Genomic DNA, 7,190 nt, shown 5'->3' with positions numbered 1-7,190 from the left:
ATGTTCAAAGAAAATGAAAAAAACGCAATTTGTTTTAATGCCCTTATGAGCTTTCTCACAGATTGCTCACAACAGTGTCCAATAGATTAATTGCTAATTCCTGGGAGACTCCAGGACAATCCTGGAGGGTTAAGAACCCTACTTAAAGCAGTGGGATTGCCTGAGAGACAAATTGGTTACATCATGGAACAGTGAGGTTTACAGCACCATGTAATAGGTTGTCATGGTAGCCGCTCAGTGGTATACAAAAGGGGCACCAGATTTTAACGTGCAGTCTGTTGAAAGGTCGGATGTTGGGTTGGTGTTTGGTTTACTGTATGAAAGCATTTATAAGGTACTTACCATCTCAGAGTGCCTCAAAACACTCATAAGAAAGAAAGAATGTGCTTTTATATAGTGCTTTTCACAACCTCAGGACATCCCAAAACGATTCAGAGACAATTAAGTTCTTTGAGGTGTAGTCACTGCTGCAGTAATATAAGGAAACAGCAGCAACTTTGTCCACAGCAAGGTCCCATGATGATAATCTGTCATTTTGGTGGTGTTGGTTGAGGGAGGAATGCTGGCTTGGACTTTCGCACTGCTCCTCTTCAAGTAGTGCTTCTACATTCACCGGAGAGAATTGGGCCTGAGTTTAACATCTCATCTGAAAGGCAGTACCTCCGATAGTTTTGTTTTATTCTTTCAGGGGATGTGGGCATCGATCTCAAGGCCAGCATTTGTTGCCCATCCCTAATTGCCCTTGACAACTGAGCGGCTTGCCAGGCCATTGCAGAGGGTAGTTAAGAGTCAACCAGATAGCTGTGGGTCTGGAGTCACATGTAGGCCAGCAGATTTCTTTCCCTAAAGGACATTAGTGAACCAGATGGGTTTTTACAATAATCGAAGATAGTTTCATGGCACCATTACTGAGACTAGCTTTCAATTCCAGATTTTAATTAATTAATTGAATTTAAATTCCACCAGCTGCCATGGTGGGATTTGAATACATGCCCCCAGGGCATTGGACTGGGCCTCTGGATTACTAGTTCAGTGCCTCACTACTGCTCTGAAATGCCTGCCTAGATTATGTGCTCAGGTCTTTGAAGCTCAGCTTGATTCCTCACTCTTACCTCTGTGTTAGAAGGTTGTGGGTTCAAGCCCTACTCCAGAAACTTGAGCACAAAATGAAAGGGTGATGCGCTTTCGGAGGTGCCATCTTTCGGATGAGCTGTTAAACGGAGGCCCTCTCTGCCCTCTCAGGTTGATGTCAAAGATCCCACGGCACTATTTCAAAGAAGAGCAGCGGTGTTCTCCCTGGTGTCCTGGCCAATATTTATCCTGCAATCACAATCACTAAAGAGAAGATTATCTAATCATATGTCTCATTGCTGTTTGTGGGAACTTGCTGTGTGTAAATTGACTGCCTCGTTTCCTACATTACAACAGTGACTACACTTCAAAAAGTACTTCCTAAGCTGTAATGCACTTTGGGACATCCCAAGGTCGTAAAATACGTTATATAAATGCAGTCTTTTTTACTGAGTCAGAAGTGGGAATGCTACCACTGGGAAAGCAAAGCTGAGATGTTTTGCTGAAGTCTTTCTCAGTGGCATTGTTTACTGTCAGTCATCCTGATTAAAGCAGGACAGTTGAAATGCATGCGATTCATATGTTATACATTAAAAATGAGAATTTCACTCTGTTATCCCATTCTGAGGTAGCAGCTGCTGTGAAACAGAAGATTGATTGTGCTGACTATTTACTTAATCAGACTTAGAAACTGCTGCATTCCAGACTTGGTGGTGCCGTCAGGTGCTCACCTGACCGGAGGTTAGTAATTATAATTTAGTATATATTTAACCAGACTGCGGTAGCTGAGATAACTGAAGAGCAGGGAGGTGTTTGCACACAGCATTAATCAGTTCAGTGCCAGCAAACTCAGGAATGAACTTTTTTCCTGTTTGTTTCCACTATTCGTCTCCCCTGCTAAAGGTGCTGACTCTCACTGGGGTTCAGGCCCCTTCTTTCTTGAAGGGGCTGACTTCCACTGGGGTTTTCAGGGAAGATGGGAATGTAGTTGAGAGGCAACATAATATTCAAAGACTTTCAAGAGGGAGGGAAGTTGGAGATGGGTGGTAGTTTGCAAGCACAAAGTGGTGGAGGGTGACTTTTCTTACAGTGGGGTTGTTGATAGCGGTTTTGTAAAGGCTAATACCTGAGGAAAGGTAGCCTGGGGACAAGGAGAAGTTGCGTCATCAGCGGTTTAGTGGGAAGGAAGTTAAGAAAACAGGACAAGATGAGCTTGAAGAGGGTATGTGGGAAGATGGGAGTAAAACTAAAGGAGGACATGAGGTCACGAGTAGGGCGGGGGGAGCCTGGGGCAATGTTTGTATAATGCGTCAGAATAGAATAGCATATGAGTGCAATTAGGACCCACTGAAGTGCACTAGTTGAGGAGGTTTTCCATAAAGCTCATTCTTATTGGGCAACTAGAAAGGAAGGTGAAATTGCTCCATGCACCATGTAAGTGTGCCATTCAAAATGTTAATACACTCATCAATCTCAGTTGCAGAAGGAGTTTTCTCCCCACGAGTTGAGGACTGAGACCACCTAGGATTAAGCAGGTGACAATATACTTAGCTTTACGATGCTTGGCTGAGCTTGGATTCCTGCCTGTGTACATACAGTAACCATACAACATAGAAGAAGCGCATTAACAGACCAAATTAACAGACTAGGTTGAGCAAACTACGGAATGTCAAATGCCTGATTGAGATATTGGCACGACAGCTAAGGAAAGTCAATGAACTTCGTGTGTACAGTCTGAGAGATAGGCAAAGGGTTTCTTCCTATATAATTCAAGTATCACTTGGATAACATGGAACTTACATCAAACTGCCATGAAATGGCACCTTCATGTCACTGATTATTGGGAAGTTCATAAAGTGAGTTTATATCCCCTCTTATATGGTCATCCCAAGGAAGCATGCTTAAATTGAGACCCATTATCTCTCTGAGTTGTTCTCTTACCATCAGGACAGGAATGGAGAAACTTGGAAAAATTGGGAATCGTCTGTATTTTGAGCCAGAAGATAAACTTCACAGCCTACTTAAGTCTGCTGATGCCATCACAGGGCTGCATGGAACAGAGGAACATTCTCAATGCAATGCTGAGCTCACAGTCTTCTACACACAACTGGAGGAAACAAAAGACTTGCATTTATATAGGGCCTTTCATGACCTCAGGACATCACAAAACAGTTAACAGCCAATTAAGTACTTGTTAGAAACATGACAGTCAATTTGCACTATTCTGAAAATGCTTTCATTTTTTGTTAAATATTTTTTGAATAGTGGAAATGGGTTCATTTTGGAAGGCTGAACATTTCATAGATGCTGGACTTTTGTTTTTTGTTGAAAGTTCGTTGAAAGGACACTTGAGTGTTGTGTTTGAAAACAACCTTTACTGGATATCACATGCCTTAAGATAAATAAACAACAGAAACATTGGTGACTTTGGGGGAGATGTTTACAGAGAAGTGACATGTCAAGATTTATGAGGAGTTGGTTTGGCTTCTGAAATATTGTTTTGGTTCAGTTGGGGTGTGGACAGTGTTGAAAAGCAGTTGGTTTTTTAGCCTGCTGAAAAAAAGAAACCCCAGCTCATCCTTCCTGCACTTCTCTAAGACACCCATAGAAATCCAGTGTGTCAGCTCTTCTTTCTCTACCTCTTTGAAAAAACCCTGCGAATCCAGAATGTGATAACTGAAACCCCTGATGCCACATTTCTGCTGGAAAGCTTACCAGACTATTTATCGATATTTCCAGAATGAACTGTTTCTGAAAAGATCCCAATGACTCGTCTCCGTATACCCGGACACCAGACCAAAAGAGACAATCGACATCCTTCCACATCTCTTTTTTCCTTCATGAATTAGCAAGTATTTGGCCAAAGTATTCCTTTTCTTGTCTTTTTCTTTGTAAAAGACCTCTGCAGAGAGAATTTCTTTATTTTTTTTCAGTGTGTGTGTGAGTTTGTGTATGTGGGGTATTTAAAAAGGGAACTTACATATTTCAATTTGTGTGTTATTGCTTTGCTTTGTTACTGGATAAGTCTTGTTTTATAATAAACTGATAATTTTGTTATTTATTAAAGAAACCTGGTTGGTGTATTTTATTCTGGGATAAAGAGTAGAGTATATGATTGACCATATCGGTAACTAGGTAAACATTTAAAATATATGTTGTGAGCTGTGGAGAAGTGGAACTAGAAAAGACAGTGCACTCCTCCCACCTCAGTTGTAACAGCATACAGCAAACTCCCACAAAGAGCAATGAGATAATTGAATAGATAATCTGTTTCTAGTGATGTTGTTTGAGGGATAAATATTGACCAGGACACCAGGAGAATTCCCCTGCTCTTCTTCAAAATAGCATCATGGGATCTTTTATATTCACCTGAGAGGACAGCTAGGGTCTTGATTTAATGCCCCACTGACAGTGCAGCACTCCCTCAGTACTGCAGTGGAGTGTCAGCCTGGGTTATGTGCTCAAGTCTCCAGACTGGAGCTTGAACCCACAATTTTCTAACTCAGAGGCAAAAGTGTTAACATTGCACCAAGGCTGACATTGCTAAAGATGGCCATGCATCTCCCCAGAGGGAACCTGGAACTGTTAGTATGCCCGAACTACTGGTTAGCAACACGACTTAAGGTGAGAAGGATCAGCATAGGCAGAGAGGGTCAGATGGCATGTGCAAAAGGTGCCACAACAAGGAACTAGATGAGTAGTGTAAGGTGTAAGATTCTGCCCATTGTACTCTGTTTCTAGGGCAGGCCTCAAGTCTTCCATGTGAGACTATTCAACTACTCAGCAGGGAAGAGTAGCTGAGATGGTTTCCCATGTCCTTCCTCATGGTTTTTGTCCTTGGAGTACCTTCTGCTAGGTGGACTTCAGCCAAAGTTAAAGAGCCCACCTACCCATCAGGTGCAAGTACCTCCGCTGGCTATCAATCCAGTGTTTAGAGACCATATTCTAGTCTCCACTTGTCTGGACTATCTGGAGTGGGGCACCAACCCTACACCATCTGCCTCAGTCACGGAATTCTACCACTGAGCCAAAGGCAGATTCTTCGGTATAAAATAAAATAAGTATTCTGCAGTCTTGTTTGAGTCACCTTTCTGGGGGATGGAAAGATCTGGGGGAGAATTTTAGTACCTTTCTTCAGGAGGCTGAATGTTTTGGGCAAGAAGCAAATTGCATAGGGCCTGTAAGTGGAACAGGCTTGATGTTACTTGGCCTTTTCTTGGTCACACTAGCAATATTAAACAATTGAAGTTGAGCATTCATTGACTGATCAGCTTTGTGCCTAGTTTATTCTAATTGTAGTCACTGTAGGTACATGTAGCTAATAATAGCCCTATAACTTGGAGGCAGATTCAATTTCAAAAGGAAATTGGATAATTGGCTGAAATAAAAAATTTGCAGGGCTATGGAGAAAAGGTGGGGGGTGTTGGACCAGGTGAGTTGCTCTTGCAGAGAGCTGGCATGGACATGAGGGGCCAAATGGCCTCCTTCTGTGCTGTAACCATTCTATGATTCTGATTCTATGACTCATTGCCCACTGTTACGACCTGGTGAGAAAGAGGTCTAGGATTCCCTTTCAGCCTTCACTTGGTCTTACTGTAATAGGGTTTAATTTTAAACACACCGTGTATTTAGCTCCCCCTCGGTGAATCCTTGTTCATCGCTTTCTAATTATAAGGCAAAGAAACCAGCACTAAGGCTTTCTTGGGTTGAAAGAAGAAAAGTTGAAATTTATTAAACTTTAACTCGGTTAACGCCTACGGATACATGACGCGCCCACCGTAGCATCCATACGTGATACACACATGCAATTAGAGACAGAAAAGAGCAGAAGAAAAATAAAGTGGAAAAGTTTGAGGCAATATCTGAAGAGTTGTTGTTACGGTTCGTCGAGCTCACTATAGAGTCCTTGATTATAGGTAGATCTTGCTTTTCATTGGGGCCCAGTATTTTTCTTAAACCTTGTTCACTGTAGGAGACTTTTCTCTCTTAGGGTTCATGTGTCTTCAGTGGATTCAGAGGCTTGTGAGAAAGAGATGGGAGCAGACAGGAGAGAGATCTCTCAGTCCAGGAGCAAACAGACACTCTGCCCAAACTGTATAAATTCAAAAAAGTCAGGTTGCCCAGCAGGTTAGTCATGTGACTAGCTGGTTTGACCATGTCCGTTTGTGTATTCGGCCATCTTAGCAGTCAACCTGGAATGCCAGCTCCCCCACCTTCAATGTCTGGTGATCAAAGGTCCATTGTGGGTTGAATGTCAGGGAATGGCTGCTTTGGCCTTCCAAACACTGTCTGTTAACATACAAATGTCCTTTCCAGCCTCGGCTGATCTGTTCAACAAATCCTCTTTTAACTCCAGTAACAGTTTAAAATCAATTTTCATGACAAAATCAGTGTGCTCCATTTTTTGCAGGTGGGGGCCTAGCATGACACTACCTTCGTGTAACTGTGAAAAGATACTATTGCCCAATAGAGTAAATTGGATTGATAGTCTGCATCTCATGAGAAATTCCTAGGTAAATTCCAGGTAATTTCTCCTATGTAGAAGGGTTTCTCCTATTGAGGAGAAAAAGGACCTACAGGATCAAAACAAAGTGGAGCCACAAAAATGGCAGCACATTTTTCCAGCTCAGTGAGTTGGGTCCAGAAGTTGATCATTTTGGGCTGGCTTTGGACAGGACCAAAAGGAAGTTTGAAGTGAAGATAACTTTGTTTCTTTTTTTTTGCTGCTACATGACTCTTTTCAGGGAATTAAACAAATTTTTCCATCTTGGGGTATGCATATTCACTAGTCATCCCTAGCCTAACCCCCTCCCACCCAACCATCACAACCTTTGTCGCTGGTTCAGTGTGTCCCTTTTATATCTGCTGCTGCATGTAGTGTTGCTGTTCCTCCCGTCTTACTGACCCACTCCTCACAGTATCATAAGAAATAGGAGCAGAAGTAAGCCATTTGGTCCCTGGAGCCTGTGGCAACATTAAATAAGATTACAGCTGATCTGTTTGTGACTGTAACTCCACTTTCCTGCCAGCCCCTATAAACCCTTGACTCCCTTGGAGATCATTGTATCAACATTTTAGTAATTTTTGTGATTAAATTCTTTCAGTTAAATTTCAAGTAA

Source organism: Heterodontus francisci, chromosome 37 (genome assembly GCF_036365525.1).
Source record: "Heterodontus francisci isolate sHetFra1 chromosome 37, sHetFra1.hap1, whole genome shotgun sequence".
NCBI lineage: Eukaryota > Metazoa > Chordata > Chondrichthyes > Heterodontiformes > Heterodontidae > Heterodontus > Heterodontus francisci.
Note: the sequence above shows the minus strand (reverse complement) of the source record.